At 45.7% G+C, this 18611-nt stretch overlaps 1 protein-coding gene and 1 pseudogene across 1 annotated transcript in view; one reads left to right on the top strand and one right to left on the bottom strand.

The window, feature by feature from the left end:
- INSC (INSC spindle orientation adaptor protein) overlaps positions 1-18611 on the bottom strand; it is a 1941980-nt gene that overhangs the window by 1654102 nt on the left and 269267 nt on the right. The gene's annotated exons all lie outside the window — the stretch shown is intronic.
- The window catches only part of LOC138505044 (bax inhibitor 1-like), a 156857-nt pseudogene that overhangs the window by 8653 nt on the left and 129593 nt on the right, over positions 1-18611 (top strand).

Raw genomic sequence — 18611 nt, 5'->3', positions numbered from 1 at the left:
CAAAATACACATCACATTAAAAAAGCTTTCTTACCTGTTTTCCAGCTTTGGTGCATCACTCCCTCTGCTCCTACGTACTGATCACAAACAGGAACCAGGAAGCTGGTAGAGCTTCTTGGTTCCTGTATATGAGCTGTGAGGAAGCTTGAGGAGAAGTGGTTGGAGCTAAACGCGCCATGTGACATGTGGCACATGTCAAGATCAGCTACAACCCCTACTGAGTGCTTCCTTCTCGCGCCACAAGCCCCAGTCGACTTAGCCTTCACCCAGATGGGTGAAGATTGTGCTGGGCACCCCAGACCTGGTGCATTTTTTACAGGGGTAGCAAGGGAGAACACAGGGTTCATGGATGCGACCCCTGGCGACCCCCAGATTACATCCCTGTGCCTGGTGTACTTTCCTGCCAGGGCTTCTTTCAAATGCACACATTTATGGCTGCCTGGTATACTTTCCTGTGAGGGCTTTTCATATGTGAGCTTGTGCTCATTCTTCCAACTTTGATGGTTCCACTGTTTTGCCTGCTTGGCTAATATACTTGGTATCTTATATATGGTCTCCTTAATTTCTCTCTTATATACTTGCAACATGCATTGACAAACTTGAAAGTCTCTCCTCTTAGAAAACTGCAATTTCAGTCTTTCTCTCTCTGGTTTTACAAACCATTCATTTTCTCTCATTTAAAAAAAAAAGTAAAACATTTAGTGTATATGGTTCACAAAAAACCTTTACAGCGTAAGTATTAAAATATGTCACAGGAATACCATTTAAAAGGTGAAAACGAGAAAAAAACACAAGAAGATACATCGCATTACATAAACCACAATACATATCATTTCATACAAAGAATAAAAATACATTAAACCTTGTTATTGAAGAAAGGATACAAGAAGAACCATGTAACAGAGCAATATAATTTGAGTTTAAACAATTTAAACTAGTAGAATTCAGGTCCAATGTTATAGCCTGCCCTAATAGCAGTATTTGCACTAAAGGTTACATCTATGACAGCAACTGCATAGGGGCCTATATATCCTCATTAAGGGTCAGTGAAGTGGAGCCCTGCTGGGCGTTATCCTGGTCATTATACAGATTCAGGGTTTTAATAAGTGAGGCTAATGTCAAACCCTAAGAGGTATTCTGCATCGTGATACATTCAGACCATATATAGCGGTCATCCCCCCTCACGCCCCATTTTTCAAACTTGGCTAGGTAGACCATTCTTTTTTCACGTAAAGAGGGACATCAATTACCATTTTACCCAAGCCTACAGCGAGGTTATACCTATCTAGTACCTAAATGCAGCCATTGGGATGTTATTAGGCAACTTCAATGTTTATCTCCACAACCTTCTCTCCAGTATCTCCTAGAAATTCTAAAGCTCACAAAAGTGCAGCTCCATCCCATATATTAGTTTGGACCCAATTTTACCCTCATAGAAGGAGATTGATGGTTTCAACGAAAAACGACCAAACCTTTGGTCTGATTCCATCATCTGATTAGATAGGGTTAAGACTCCTACCTCTCGAGAGCACCAAAATAAGGGTCTTCCTAGGGTTAACTATCACTCTGTTCTCAGATGCAAACTCTGCAAATGTATCAATCAAGCATTGGAGGCCCACCCTCTTCCAGTCAAGAAGCAGGTCAAGAAGCAGGAAATAATCTGCATATACCAACACTCTGCTATATCTGACACTCTTGATACCCTTGCCCCTGCCATGAGAATTCGCCTGAAGTCCAAAGCCAAGTGCAACTCCTTTTATGACTCAGACCTCGTCACCCTCAAACGCAGGGTGGCAGAGAGGAAATGGCATGCTTCATTTACATCCTCTGACAAACTGGCCTGCCGCCTGCTCCAAAGGCAATACCGACTCTCTGTCCTCACCAAGAATAGAGCCCACATCCAAGCCCGCGTCTCTGCTGCATCTAACAACTCGGCTGAACTCTTTAAAATCTGCAAAGAACTGGCCAATCCTGCCGCAGCCTCTACCTCTCCTGTCCCTTCCCACGCCCTATGTACGGCACAGGCTTCTCACTTCATCTCAAAAACACAGGACATCCTGTCCTCACTCTCCTCCTCTCCCCTCCCTCCCTCTACTGCCTGATCTTCCTCTGGCCCTTCTGCTGCCTCCTCTCCTCCCTCATTCTCTGCCTTTCCCCTGTTCTCTGCAGAAAAGGTTTCTAGGCAAGTCCGATCTATGAAAGTCTTGTCAAAACAGGTTCTTCCCTGTTCCTCCAAAACCATCAAGGACCACAATGACTCCCTGGTCCCTGCCCTGGATGACTTCTGCAACCACTCCTTTGCCACCTGAGTCTTCCCATCCCCCCTGAAGCACTCCCTTGTGCACCCTCTTCTTGAGAAACCCTCTGATTACCCCTCCTGCCCAGCTAACTATCGCCCAATCTCCATAACTACCTTTCTGGGCAAGCTCCTGGAGAAACTGGCCATCTCCCAGCTTAATCTCCACACTGAATCTGTTGGTTGTCTTCATGACCATCAGTCTGGCTTCAGAGCTGCCAGAAGCACTGAAACTGCTCCCCTGAACATCTGTGAAGACCTGCTCTCCAACCTTGACTCTAACACCCCCTGTGTCCTCATCTTGCTGGATCTCTCTTCTGCCTTTGACACTGTCAACCATGCCATCCTGCTCAATTGTCTCCTTGATAACCTGGGTATCACTGGTCAGGCTCTGGCATGGGTGACCTCTTTCCTCTATGACCGACCCTCCCAGGTCCAACTTGGGGCCTTCCTCTCTGCTATCTTTTTCTCTACCTGTGGTGTCCCCCAGGGGTCTAACCTCTCTCCCTGGCAGTTCAACCAATACCTGGCACTCCTTGCCTGCAGCAGTGCCGCTCTCTGCACCAAAACCTCAGGGTCATCTTCAATTCCACACTCTCCTTCTCTCCTCACATCTCTGACATCTCTAAGAAGTCACACTACGAGCTGCACCTCCTCAGAGGTATTCTTCCTTTCCTCTCCTTCCCCCAGAAGCTCACTGTCTCCAGAGCTCTGGTTCTCTCTAGGCTGGATTACTGCAACAGCCTCTTTCTAAATATGCCTGACTCTACTCTCCGAGCCCTTTGCAACTCATCCAGAACACGACTGCTTGACTTGTCCTTGGCCTCAAGCCCAGGGATCGTATCTCCCCAGGTCTGAAATCTCTGTAATGGCTCCCAGTGGATGCAAGGATTAAGTTCAAAACCCTATGCATTGTTCACAAGGCCTTCTGGAGCACAGGGCCTCAATACCTTCAACTCTCTCTTCCTAAATATCTTCCTTCACAAGCTATTCGCTCACCCGCCTCCAACTCCCTCAGGGTCTGTCGCTTCTCCAAGCAACGAGTTGGTGGTAGATCTCTTTCTTCAGCTGGGGCCTCCCTCTGGAACAGCCTCTCTGCCTCCCTTAAATTTGAGGAGAACCATCTCTGGTTCAGGAGGCACCACAAAACCTTTCTCTTTGCTTCTGATTTTTCTCCTCCTCTCTCATGTTGGCCTCCTGACTGTAACCGGAACTGCACTGGTTACGTGGACATCCTCTGAGCGAGGGTCCAGGTCCCTCCCCCACCAGTCACACACACCTGCACTGCCTGCCTGGCAACCAATGCACTTGGGGAATGTTTCTGTATCCCTACCTTCCCCCTACCAGCACTTGACACCTGATGTCTGCACTTACCCTTGTACTTGCCACTTGCTGGCCGTTTCATTTACTTGTTGTTATTATCTACTCCCATGCACTGCACTGTCCCTTCCCCTATCCCATGCACACGCGTGATCTGAATGACACCTGTCCTAGTAGGATCGTTATCTGTCCTCCCTTTATTCGCCCTCCCTTGACTCGTCGTGCCTTGAAACACTTGTGTATAGGCGCGTTATAAATGCCATTTCATATCATATCATAACCAAGGAATGCTTAGTTCCTCCAGTTTTGGGGTTACCAAGCCCACCCCTTCCAAAAACTCTGATGTTGGAAACATACAGATGAAAAAGACAGGGAGCAAGCAAGCATCCCTGTCTTAGAGCTACATAGGTTTCAATCCGACGAGACAGGTTCCCCTCCAGGGTAAGCCTAACACATATTTCTGCATTGTCATAGAGGACGATGAGTAGACTCAGCAGTCCTCCTGGTATGCCCAATTTTGCCAATTTAACCTACAAGCGGTTACGGATAACACGATTGAAAGCTGTCGACAAATCTATTGATGCTACATACATTTCACCTCCATAGCTACCCCATGCAGATTCCTGAAGGGCCCTCATTACCAGCCCATTTAAATTTGTGGAGTGAGCTACTCTAAATCCAGTCTGCAGTTTATTTAAATCGGTGGGAGCTGGTCATCCACTCCTTCACATGTAGTAAGAGGATTGAGGCAAACATTTAGCAGTCTGCATCAATTAATGCAATGGGTCTGTAGTATCTTGCCTGATCTCTCTCGCCACGTTTAAAAATTGGGACAAAATGGACGGTTTGCCAGGAACTCGGAATAATGCTGTTTTTTACAATGTTCTTAAAGAACAAGGTAAGGATCTGGATCCAGGCAGCAGGCTTGCCCTTTAAAGTGTTGTTTGTCAGCCCGTTTGGACCAGCCGCTCGAGAAGTTTTAGCTTTTATTATAAGTTTCAGCACTTCTTCATATTCAATTATAGGCTGCCAAACTTTAACACCCTTAGGATATTAGGATACAGGTCAATATGGTACCCTAATGCACCCACCCCCCCCCCCCGGAGTATCCCATAGAGATCAGAGAAGAAACTAACCCATTGGGCTTCAGAGACCCCATTCAGTTTTTACCAATGTACACAACATGATTTGAGCGTCCTTTTGCATCATGATTTCCTTTCGAGATTTACAGTAGTTTTTATACTTTTGTTGTACTGATTTAATTCTGATATTTTTTTGCAGTTGGTCCCAACCAGAACAGTGAATCGTTCTCAGCTTTTGATGCATGGATGCTTTCTCAGAGGCAAGTTTCTGATAAAAAATATGCTTATGCTTATGACTAGCAGCACCCAGCCTCAGATTGGGGGGATGCCTTATCGAACAGATCACCTAAAAGGTTTTAAAATTCTGACAGGGAAAAAACATGGATTTTCCACTGCAGGGAGCTGGTACTCACCCAAATTATGATAAGATTCATCATATGGTATACAGCAGTCCAAGTAAAGGTGACCTGCCAGTATAACTCTACCATGAGGGACGGCACATTGCCAGTACTGGATTAGAGCGGTTATTTTCTCTAATAAATCTCCCAGATTGGCAATTCCTTTATGCCTTCATTTATAGACATTGATCAGGAGAATTTCTACCGAACCCACAGACTTTGATGGCAAGAATCCCCAATGGGAGGTCAGGCACTATCCTAGCTGTTAAGCCTAAGGTACCCTTGATTGCTATCATGAGGACTGCCGATGGTCTCCCTCCCTTATTATATTTAGCAAATTGGGAGTAGACCTCATAGCTATCCATAGATAAATTCACTAAATGCCACGTTTCTTGTAGAAAGATACAATTACTTTCTTTCAGCATGGCAACGGTTTCGGGGTTCAATAGCAATTGTGTATTCCCCCTAGAATTCCAAGATAGCAGGTTCAGGTATATATCCTCCTCTATCAACCCTTTAGAGTCAGTATTTATCGTGAGGCAACCATTACCACAAAGCGACAGTGATTTGGGCCCAGTCTTGTTTCTGTTTATTATAGCCTCTGGAAAGTTGCCTCCGTTGCCACACACTATATCAATCGGGGTGGAAGACAACCTTCAGGTTCCCATCATAGTTGAAGTCTCTGTACCTCTCGCACAGTATTTGTTCAACCTCCATGATTTCTACCTCAAACCCCAGCTCTCGCAAGGTGTCAGACTCGCCCATTATTAGGCTCATTACAAATTGTGAAATACAATAGATGTTACAGATCTCCCATCTATCTCGTTCTGGGAATTGTATCCTCTCTACGTCACATGAAGGTAGGAGACCCAGGTTCAGGATTTCTGCAAAGATTTTGAGGACGTTACCCCGATTAAGGCAAACTGGCATACTTGACCCCCAACTTGACAATGGAGGATAGCTCAGTGGCAAGGCGCTCACCTTGGAAGCAAGACGACACAGAGCAACACAGGTTCGATCCCTGGGTCTGGGCTTAGAAACCTCTGGGTATTAAGCACGTTACAAATAGCATATCATACATAATCTCAAACAAAGACTTCTCATTTGTATGGTTTTTGATGAATAAGGTTCCCTTCTATAAATTCTCATTGGCATCCTTAAGTGACCCCTAAATCTATAATTCTTACCATGCATAGGTGGTATTTGCTCTTCAATTCCCTTGGACCCTCTCAGGATACTATTAGAGCACATTCTTCCCAAACCTTGAGGCTTCCTAACTTGATGGAGAAAGGGGTCTTTGAGTCGGTCATAGAGCCCAGAGTTCTGTATGGGCCTTGGCACATACCTATCTCCTAATAATATAACCTGGTCTGGGAATTGTACTGTGGTTAAACTCTCTAGGTGGGTTGGGTGCAGAGTGGAGCATACTGGTGAGCAAAGTTTCAAACAGTTGCTTAGCTGTTTCATTATTGATCACCGTAGAGACCTTTTGTGCTGAAATAGCAGTGTTCGCTGTCTCAACAATGGCATGCCCGAATAGATCAAATCTGAGGTGCTTCCGGACCCTGAGATGGTTCTCCTCAAGCAGGGAGACTGTTCCAAAGGGAGGCCCCAGCCGAAGACAGAGATCTACCCCCAGCTTGTTTCTTAGAAAAACAACAGACCCTGCGGGAGTTAGAGGAGCGAAGTGCTCAAGAGGGGAGGTATTTACGGAGGGATAGCTGAAGGTATATTGGACAGAGGCCCCAGAAAGCCTTGTGGGCAATACAGAGGGTTTTGAATGTAATCCTTGCATCCGCTTGGAGCCAGTGGAGAGATTTTGGGGCTGGAGAGATACGATCTCAGGGCTTGAGGCCAAGGTCAAGTCTTGCAGTCCTGTTCTGGATGAGTTGTAAAGGGCTATGAATCTTTAAAAAGCCTTGGATCACATTTTGGAGTTTTGTGAGTTTGTGAAATCGTCTATGACACTATGCCCTTCTTAAACACCAGACATACTTTTTCCTCCTTTCGAAGGCCACAGTCTGGGATGGGATCCTTGCATAGTCAAAATTCTTGGCAATCTAGATTTTCGAGCATTCAAGACAGTCTGTCAAAGAACACGACAAATATACAGTATTAAAAACAAGCTTTATATACAACATTCAATGGTTTAAATTGTGCCTCAATAATGAGGAGAATTCAGTGAAATGGGGACACAGCCTTGAACCTAGTCATATTCCTCTGTTGTGTCCTCAAAGAGTCCCTTCCAATAACTGAACTTCAGCATATGCATGCTAACATTCATATCACTTCTTAAAAACCACAAGGCACCCATGCGCAGCTACCCTGACTATCTCTAGACATACAAGAAAGACAGCACCTTCTGGGGCTATTTATCTCTGTATCCAATAGTGCTGATGACAGGAAGCAATTGATGGGATGCAACTGTCCCTCCATCAACCATAAAGTCACCTTTGCCAAAGCCGTACTAAAACTGAACATCTGCATAGAAAATGAATATAGAAGGAACTCTGTGCTTTCGTCAAGATTAAAAAGCACAGATTGTGTCCCACTTACATCTTGCCAGACTTCTATGGATTGCAGGTTTGCACCAGATTCAATGCACATCTTGACTATTGAAATGCACCGAATGCTGATTCTCCAGCATACCAGCTATTCTTATCCAGAAAGCTCAGATTCAGCTTGTAAAGTCATTACTGATCTAATGAAAAACAGCCAATGCTAGTAGAACCTCCACTGGTTGCTGATCAGCAGCATGGTTACATGTAAGGTGTTATGTGTTACATACCTAGAAGCAATGGCCTCAACCTACAAAACCTCTGGAAAGTGATTGCCCCATACACCCTATTACACTGCTCACATCTTTCAAACAGCTAAGACTCTAACACCGTAGTCTAAGAATAAGGAGACAACTGTTTTCCTTCCAGATTTTACATCTTCTAAATATACCCCCACCTTTGTTTACTCATAAAGCCCCCTAAACAATTTAGGATTGCAATTACACTTTCACAAAGCTGCACGATAGGAATCTTGCCCTGGAACATGCTGCAAAGAGGTTGCAGGCACCTCAGTTTATATATTGCAGTTGTTATATTTTAAGTACAATTTCTAGGTGGCAACCAGTAATCAGAAACATCAAGCATGTTCACCTGAACACAATAATTAACCCATAAACTAAAAAGGGGCTATATTATGACAGACTAGCAGGGTACCCACATTTTCCTGTGTCCTGATCAAGTGGTGTCTCATGTGCCCTGGAGGATGTTGCGCTTGTCCTCATGTCAGCAAGTCTTGCTTCAGTTTGCTCTATCATCTCATTTGTCCTGGAGAAAGTTGCTCTTGTCCTCTGGTCGGCAAGTCGTGCTCCTGTTTGTTGTTGTGTTACAGAAGCTCTTGATATTGATTTTCGCTTTGCATCAGATGTAGCTTTTCCAAGTGATGTTTGTTTTTTGTGCGGCATGTTTCAGTCAGCTAATGGCTTATAGAAAATGTCCAAGAAAGATTGATTGATTGATTGTGCTCTCTTCTCATGACTGAACTTAAGTAAAATATAACCTTGCCATTTCCCATATTTGAAGTGGTGTGATAAAAGAAAATGTAAGGGTTTTTTTTATTCCCTTTAAAAATGCTTTAATAAACACTTTCAAACTGTATACAGTAGTAATACATTTCAAAGTAATAACCAACACAAATGTTGCCTCCTACTATTACCAAATTAACAATGGGGTCTTGGGAGTCCCTCTGCCAGACATTAGTCGTGGTTACGAGAGACTTACCCAGAGTCTTTAGCTCACTATCTTTCACAGAGAAGAAATATCCCAAACATATCAGTCTTTGTCCTGCCCTGGGGCAGTCCAGCACCGAAATGCTAGGCAATTCTCCTCTGAACAAGAGTACCAATAGAAACCCCAGACACGTGTTTCGGTCTGGTTGGACCTCATCAGTAGGGTGGATCTGTGCCTCTCTAAGAATAGTGAGCAAGGGGTCCACGTCTGGATTCCCCTAGTAACTTAGGGTGAGACCCAAAGTAACTTAAATATGCAAATTAACAAGGGGGTCCTGGGAGTCTCTCTGCCAGACATTAGTCCTGGTTACGAGAGACTTATCCAGAGACTGTAGCTCAGTAACTTTCACAGAGAAGAAATATCCCAAACATATCAGTCTTTGTCCTGCCCTGGGGCAGTCCAGAATCGAAATGCTAGGCAATTCTCCTCTGAACAAGAGTACCAACAGAAACCCCAGACACGTGTTTCGGTCTGGTTGGACCTAATCATTAGGGTGGATGTGTGCCTCTCTAAGAATAGTGAGCAAGGGGTCCACGTCTTGATTCCCCTAGTAACATAGGGTGAGACCCAAAGTTACTTAAATATGCAAATTAACAAGGGGGTCCTGGGAGTCCCTCTGCCAGACATTAGTTCTGGTTACGAGAGACTTACCCAGAGTCTTTAGCTCACTATCTTTCACAGAGAAGAAATATCCCATATATGCATATGGTCTTTCCCCTTCTGTAATGGCTTGGCAGGCGAAGAACGGTGGTCTGGAGGGTTGCCCAGAGCAATGCCAGTGTTTAAGATTAATTCTAAACCTTCCAGCCATCACCTCTTTGTTTTTGCTTTGTCACCCCGAGTGGGACGGGTATGCCCAGACGTGGGTCCCGTGCCTGCTGGGCCTAGAGACCCAAGCTACTCCTCACTGATGAGCCCCAACAAGGGCAAAACATGTTTGGGGATGCTTGTGGTCTCGTGCAGAAGGGGTGTGACCTAGCAGTTCGGGCTGGACTGCCCCTTTTGGGGTGGGGCCAAGCCTGATTTGCATACAGTCTTTCCCTTCTGTAATGGCTTGGCAGGTGAAGAACAGTGGTCTGGAGGGTTGCCCAGATCAATGCCAGTGGTTAAGATTCATTCTAAACCTTCCAGCCATCACCTCTTTGTTTTTGCTTTGTCACCCCGAGTGGGACGGGTATGCCCAGACGTGGGTCCCCTGCCTGCTGGGCCTAGAGACCCAAGCTACTCCTCACTGATGAGCCCCAACAAGGGCGAAACATGTTTGGGGATGCTTGTGGTCTCGTGCAGAAGGGATGTGACCTAGCAGTTCGGGCTGGACTGCCCCTTTTGGGGTGGGGCCAAGCCTGATTTGCATATGGTCTTTCCCCTTATTTAATGGCTTGGCAGGTGAAGAACGGTGGTCTGGAGGGTTGCCAAGAGCAATGCCAGTGGTTAAGATTCATGCTAAACCTTCCAGCCATCACCTCTTTGTTTTTGCTTTGTCACCTCGAGTGGGACGGGCATGCCCAGACGTGGGTCCCGTGCCTGCTGGGCCTAGAGACCCAAGCTACTCCTCACTGTTGAACCCCAACAAGGGCGAAACATGTTTTGGGATGCTTGTGGTCTCGTGCAGACGGGATGTGACCTAGCAGTTCGGGCTGGACTGCCCCTTTTGAAGTGGGGCCAAGCCTGATTTGCATATGGTCTTTCCCCTTCTGTAATGGCTTGGCAGGGGAAGAACGGTGGTCTGGAGGGTTGCCCAGAGCAATGCCAGTGGTTAAGATTCATTCTAAACCTTCCAGCCATCACCTCTTTGTTTTTGCTCCTTCTATTACCTACTGTAGTGATTTGGGGTGAGCATCAGTAAACATGGATGTCTACGGAGTGAATTTTTTGCATCCAAACATATACTACAATCTTGCCCCAGACAAATGAGGAATCCATGCCAAATTTGGTATCAGTGGGTTCAACGTTATGGATTTGTATAGCCGGACAAACATACACACACACACATACATACATTCAACTTTATATATAAAGATTGACTGTGTCTTTTTAAAGAGACGGTTACATTATTGTACATTGACAAAGTTGATTTAAGGTGAAAGTGTTTTGTGTTGCTACTTCCTTACTGTCAAATTACAATGTTCACAGAAACAGTGCCTCACCACCAAATTTCCAATCATCTCCCCCCTCCCCTCTCGCCCCTCTGGGCCCCATTATGCTAAGAACCAAACGTTCACATGGTCAAAGACAAGATGAGGTAGACCAGAACGTCACTCACTACCCTGAATTCGTTGTAAAAGAAAAATAAAGTTAGTGTCAAGCAGTATACCAGGAAGATGGCCTTTGTAGACAATGCTGTGTGTGTGTGTATCTGTGTAGAGATATATATAATCAACTCATGTGTTTTCTGTATATATTTTTATTTGTCCACACTGTAACATTTAAGTTATAAAAATATATAAGAGTGTTTGATGAATCTTCGAAAAATATAGACCCATCGGAATTTTTGGTCAAAGTTTTGTGTGGCTTTGTTAAGGGTGACAAAGTTATAAGAGTTGTAAACTTTTCCATTCATTCTCAATAGACAAAAGTGTTCTATCAAGTACTGTGCGAACTGCCAAACATTTACGAGGAGCAGGAACCTGGTCCCACATTGTGCTGACATACATTTGGCCAAATTCTTCCAGTGGTTCCTTTGAAAAGTGATCAAAATAGCCGTACATTGATCTATATCTGGGTTTAAACCATAAATAACGCAGACACACATATAGCCATTTGGGGTTCCATGCCTGTACCTCTCATGTATTTACTGTGTAGGCCTTTCCTTGCACGTAATACATCAGAGAGCTTTTACTCGCTGCCCTGTGCCTCCCAGACCCATTTGCTGAAAGGGAAGTCCCCTCTTTAGATTCCACTCTCAATCTCAAGCACACATGAAGTGTGGGTTCCACAACCCATTAATCTCCACCCCAATGGTACCCCTACCCGCACTTCCCTCCATCTCCTGCTGTGACTCTGCTTCTTCCCACACTGAACCAGAGAGACTGCAATTCCTTCGCCCACCCATAAATATTCACTTTCAGCCAGTGGTCGAAGTGAGCGGGAGAGGTCGGGAGCGGTGCTCCACTACTTTTTTAAATTAGGTTTTACAGTTCCTATACTTTTATTTTAAAAAGAAACCGTTCCGGAATGGTTTCGTTTTAAAATAAAAGTGTAGGAAGACGTTGCAGCTTGCACTTTCAGTGCACTGCACTGAATGTTTCCTTAAACAACAGGTGCAAGTGTTTGGGGGTTTGTATTGTGTGGGGGGGGAGTGGCAATGGGGTATGTGGGGAGCGGGGGCAGGCCAGTAGGGACCATAGCTCCACTACTTCTTTTCATACACTTCGACCACTGCTTTCAGCCACCTATGCACCCACTACCCCATCCTATATACACCCTAAAACACCTGCCCCCATTACACAATTAATTTCCACAATGCATGTGACGTACAGTAAAGAACTGCGTTGCACTGTCGGAGCGGCAAAAACACTGCCCCATTTGTTTATCTCATAGGCTACGTGGGAATGACATCCATGGGCTCTCATTTAGAGAACCCAGATCTGGTCATGGGGACACACAAAGGGGCAACCAGACTGTTTTTCTGAAAAAGACTTGATCTGGTTGGTGGCCAAGGGCAAACAAGTTTTTAGGGGGCCAGTACTATGGGCCTCTGACATTTTGCGGGCAACACTCTGAAAAAACATATGGAAGGGGCATAGTTTAGCCCTCCTTGGGTCACCCTCATGGTGGGTAGGCAAAGGGGGCTTCGGAGAGCACAATATGCCCCCAAATCTATTTTTTTTAAATACCCTTTAACTGCATTAGTGTACATGCCACCAAAAGGGTCAGCAGACAACATCTGTGTCTCATACTCAGGATACAAACCATGTACCTATAGAAAAGATCTGTCGTGTGCTCACTGCCTCCCACTTGCGGCACATCCTCCCTGGGTCGCCGGGTGCACAGTGCAGGTTTGTGGCGATTCTGCCTGGGTACAAATGGGGTCCCACGCTGAACACGCCTTCCCCCGCATTTCTTCCCTATCTCCCTACGGTGGCGCAATTGGCAGTTGCCATGGTGCCTAAGCACGCTGCATAACACGCAGATCGACACTGCGGTAATGTGGTCACGTGACATTGATGTCATGTCACTACCAGGAAGTCATTCCCGGCAGTTTTTAAACGCTCAACCTATGGACAGCACTGCTTCACAGCTGTTCTGCGGGTGGCATTTAGTTTTTGCATGTGTTTTTGGATACCTTGCCTTCTGGATTATTTGGCTTTATGTTTTAGGATTGCTGCTGTATTTTCCCTTGTCAGTTTTGGTGCATTGGACATTTTTTGGACTTGGATAACTGGATTTTGACCCTGCAAATTTGGCGTTTGGATTTTCACCTGTATTCTGGAATTTCTGGACATTGGATTTAGTGTGACTCTTTTCTCGACTCGGAACTCTTGTGAGACTGTGGAACTATTTCTTTCACCTAGCTTGCGCCCTCCTGCTGTTCGGGTTAGGTTGCCTCATATTGGATTCCTTGGAAACTCCCAATAGAAGATCCTTTCTTCAAGGCTTGCCTATTACTGAATAAGGTATGCTATATATACGGGGGTTACATGTGCGGTATCCTGTCTCATCGGTTGTCCCAATTTCTGGCCATAGATTTCTTTGTTCTTCCCTGGTACTTCGGGAAGAAGGCATAAATTAATCTGGGACCTCAGTTCAGGACAAGGTCTGCAGGCCACAACTAGTGTCAATGTGGTGACTGGGACTTGCTGCAGGCAAATCCTAGAGGCAACATTCAGTTGCATAAGAGTCCCTGGGGCCTTGTGTTAGGCAGACATCCCACTTCATACCACGTGTTGTAGTGCACTGTGCTTTTGGCAGGCTTCTCTGGGATTTGGGCTCTGCCTTCTCTCAGGCAGAATTAATACCAAGCCTGACTGATAGCGTGACTCTGTGTTGTTGTGATCTGGCTTATGTATACTTGTGACTCCTAGACAGGTGCCCATGTTCTCCCAGGGAGTACTCTATCTCTCTCTCTCTCTCTCTCTCTGTTAGCCATGTAGCTAGGCTGTTGATGGCTTTTGTGGCTTTGTAAAATGGTTCACTGGGCAGAATCAATTTTACCTGGTGGAGTCCTTTTCGCCAACATCCTCCATTCATCGAAATGGAGGCTGTAATTGTTTGCCTTGTAGGCCTGAGTAGTCGCATGTCTATCCTGTCTCGCTTTTTCTGTGTGAGTGAGGAAGTGGCCAGCTTTCGCCACTGGATGTTTGCATCTCCCAAGACTATGGCTGTAGTCAGACTGAAACCGGTTAGACTGGCATATGCATATGGATATCTGAGACGGTGTGGGTTAATTACTTTGTTTGGTTGACCCTTCAAGAATGCATAAGTGTGCTTGGAGAGATGGCCTGCCATTGGCTGACCACCTGTCTGTTTGAATGATACTTGGTTTATGTTTGGATATGATGTTGACTCACTGATTCCCAAATGCAATAAAGCATACCTCCTTGCACACTCACGTTGACTACAGATGGATCTCCGAATCATCCCAATGGAAACTACTTGAAGGATTGATCTCTGCACCACCATACTTTGATGCTCCAAAGAATCCAAAAGTGAAGTTCTTACTCTCCAGGAAGACCAAAAGGAACCCACAAAAGTGCTACTTTCCCCATATCCAATGAGGACAACTGTATCACAGCTCCTGACTGAAGGACTCATTTCCCTGAAGCTCTTGATGGTACCTGATTCTGCAGAGCGAGAAGTGGGTGTCGCTTCACTGTCACGACTCTGAAGACTGTCTGGGCCAAACTGATCTGAGAATCTTCACCACAGGACCCCGGGAAAGCACTCTAGTTCTATAAACCCACACCTGAGACTCCAGAAGCCGGTCTGCCCAGAGTCATGCAACTCCAGTGACAAACATTGCTTCCTGTGCCTTCTCCTGTTGAGGGCTCTGTTCGGATGTAATTTTGTCAACCTTCCTTCAACATTCGTCTTTCATGGGAGTCTCTCTAAGGCAACCCTATCCCCTGCCAGGTCCTGTGCACAAATATGACGTGGGAACCCTGAATCAACATAATCCTCCAACCACAGATGAATCCCTGGTTCGCTCCCCTGGCTTTGACCCCTGTTCTTGGAATTTCCAAATCAAGAATAATTGTTCTTCCCGAGGCTCTGGAGGTTTCTTCTGCATTGGTGTGCCATTTCTGTAGTCTACAGTGGTCACATAATAATCAGTGAATTAACCATGACTGGAAACCATCAACCGCATCCTGCAGAACTGCTTTTTTGGGCATTAGAGTATTACTCCCCTGATCCTCCGGTGCTACTGGTGGGTCTTTTCTTCATCCTTTTCTTCATTCCAGGAACACATAATGATTTTTAAGTGAATCTTGAGGGCTACCTTTCAAGATAACTCCAGAGGCTGATCTTGGTGCATTTTCAAAGACTTTCCCAGTCGAACTACTGATCCTTCTTGGTCTCTATTGTACATGGCAGCCTAGAAAGAAAAGCATTTACTTATATAATACTGCTGTTTTTTTTGCATGAAGGACTTTTTATTGACGCTAAATAACTCTTATTTAAAACTATTAATTACCTGATACATTCTGGCATATTCGGTTTAACAAAGTTTTACAATGAATGTATTCTTTTCTCATTGTTTTTTTTAAATATGCAGATTCCATGTGTATAAAAAATTGTGTGTGGACCGTCACTTACTTTATTTTAATTAACTATGTAAGGGTGCAAAAGGGGGCGACTGACACACAGGTGGAATGGTGATGGCTATAGGCTTTTATAAAATAAAGTGATCATCTATCTTTCCCTATATCTATGAGGGGTTTCCCTGCTCAACTAAAGTGCTAATGGGTCTTTCAGGATGTCTTAGTAACTTAAAGAGTCCACCGTCATGTGTCAATATGTCCCTATCTCTGTCCCTTTACTTATAACTAAACTAATAAGTAGCACCAAAGTTCTTGGTCCGGGAGGCTGACTCCCTGCTCCTGGACTGGGTGGCACAGTTCTTCTCGCAAGTTGGTTACCAGGGGGAATTACTCCTTTTCCCTGGTTTTAGTACTTCACAAACCAATAAAATAATTGCAGATCTCTGCATCAGAAAGTACAATATTCGGTTATCCCAGGGGGAATGACTCACTTCCCCTGGATCACTGGTTTGCTCCTCCTATCGGACTCAACTACCAAGAGAATGATGTGTCACTGGCTCTTCCAGGGTGTGTGGTTCTTCTTGCCAGCTTCTCTGGTTCCCTTCTGATTCGACTGGCTGCTTTCGCCAGCGGTTCCTCAAGCCTTGCTGTTTTGGCATTGGCTTTCCCTCTGACTCCCCACTGAGGAACGATACCTGTTTGGTCCCAGTGGTCTACCTCATAAGAAGTGGGGAACTGCCCCCACTTCAGCGGCTCCTCTGCTGCTTCAGCATCAGTGACGTCTTGCATTTCTGCTCCCTTTTCCTGGTTTTTAACTTCTCGGGTAGCTGACGCGGACTCCTCACTGCTGCGAAGATGCAGAGTCCTTTTCAGGTTTCCTTATTATAGGGATTGTCCCACGCTTGCGTTACATCAATCCTTGCTGTTATTTGGTCTGTGGTGATCATTATGCCTCTCTCCAGCCACATTGTATCAGTACTTTTAGTTTTGTCAGCTTTCCAGGTACTCCAGCAATACTTGGATCTACTATTAGTAGTTGGTGAATCTTAAGGTTTGTAGAGATACATGGAAGTATTGGGTAAGGTGCTTGGGTCTAAATAGTATGGATGTGTGTAAGGTGTTGGGTGAGGGTTGTTATTCCACATTCTACCTAGTTGTTCATCATTGTCCCTAGAGGGGAGTCTTTCCCCATGAGATCCTCCTGCTGAGTACCATCCCCAGGGGGACAATATGGTAGTGGCCTCACCTCCCTGGCCTCATGGGAAGGGGCTCCCCCTTGGGGAGAAGTGACGACATCTAAGGATGTGTTACACATTGTTTGTTGTACCTGTGACCTAACCCCACTCCACCTCCTGAAATCTGGGCATGGGCTGCTCTATAATGACACCCACTTGGAGACTATCGTTGTCTTGTGGAAATCACTAAGAATACATAACTGAGAAAGGAATATATACTGAAGGACCATAAGGCAAGAGGGAGAACCTCCCTAGCACAAGGCCAAATATCATGCTCCAGGCACAGGAGTATCTGGTTTTTATTTCTGGCGTCAGTGGGTAGTGACTATGACTGTAGTCTCCTGGGGCTCCCCCAATCATAGGCAAGGTTTGGGCATCACAAAGCAGTGGAACAAGCCCCAAGCATCAAAGAAAATGTCATTTATTAACAGGAGGCTATAGTGATGGTCCAAGGACCAAAGATCTGATTCAAGCTAAGCCTATGAATATAAGCCTACACACTTGAGCGAATTCAGAGACTTGGCAACCACCTGTCTCAAACTGCAGACCTGGCTCAAACTTGCACAATGGGTGTGCAGGGCAATTAAGGGACTGAAGACCCACCATGACCGACCAATAAGCATGGCCACCGGTCATGCTCATTTTCCATATCAAGCTCATTGGGGTGCATGGGGATGGCGGCAGGCCAAGGCCAGTCGCTACCTCGGGTGACTTTAGGAGGCATGGACAAAGGACATGCCCAATGCAAAGTGGTCACTGGAAATAGCCACAGGAGGTGGCTTGGGGGTTGCCAAGGACCTGGTTAAAGTCTTTGATCCAGTGGCCACAGTGTGTGATTTGGGGCTGCTGATGCATAGTAAAAGGTGATGCGCTGAACAAACTTAGAGTGGGCATGGCCCCATTGATTGACCTTGGATGCTCAGGTCATGCCTTTAGGCCATGGCCCAGGGAAAGTGGCTTGCGAGTGAAAGAGGCAGAGCCAAAGACCATGCCCTGGGAAAAGTTCCCCGAGGCTTGGCAATGAACAGTGGCTACAGTAGCGACATGTGGGGATACACGCAATTCCCATGTGCTTCTGTGTGGGTGCTTTAATCAGGCCAGGTATATGCCAGGCAAAGTAAAAACTGTGCATGGCCACATCTGCTGGCATGAAAATGCATGGCCTCAGTTTTGCAACCACTGGGTATGCCCAGAGGCAATTCCAGCAAAGTGGCATCACCGATGGCCTAAATAATTCATGGGACTTTCCAGAAGATTTGAAGCATTTTATTAGAAAATGGAAAGTAGGAACAGTTCCTTGAAGAAATAATTGTAGACAGGCAATTTGTTAGGACAGAGGCACTGGCTGGAAAAGGGGTTGGGAAGTGGCGCTAAGGTCGTCCTTCTCTCACCTCGTGTAGAATTCCAGCCCTACCCCAGGTGTCCGCAAACCCGGTTAGTGCTACTGCTCGGGAACCCCTACCAGCTTTCCACTGTCATCCCCTCATGGTGGATTTCCACCAATAGTACTTTATCTCCTTCCAACTACCTGTGATGTTACTTCCTTCCCTCCTGCCACTCTCCTCTTTACTAATACTTTACACTGTGCTCTGTGTTAGCCACACTACTATTACTCGCTCTATTACTGCTCTACTGTAGTATTCACCTCCACCTTTGGATGTGACTACTCTGCCCCTCCCACTCCTTCCACTCTGTTACTGTTCTCCTCTCCAACCAACTGAGGGATATGATGCCCTGCTCACCCTTCCACTACACACACTCTCACTACCCTCACACCCTCTCACCTTCTCTACT

The sequence above is a fragment of the Ambystoma mexicanum genome, chromosome 11 (assembly GCF_040938575.1).
Source record: "Ambystoma mexicanum isolate Mex_15411 chromosome 11, UKY_AmexF1_1, whole genome shotgun sequence".
Classification (NCBI taxonomy): domain Eukaryota; kingdom Metazoa; phylum Chordata; class Amphibia; order Caudata; family Ambystomatidae; genus Ambystoma; species Ambystoma mexicanum.
The sequence above is the reverse complement of the archived record's forward strand: the minus strand, read 5'-3'. Positions and strand labels throughout refer to the sequence as shown.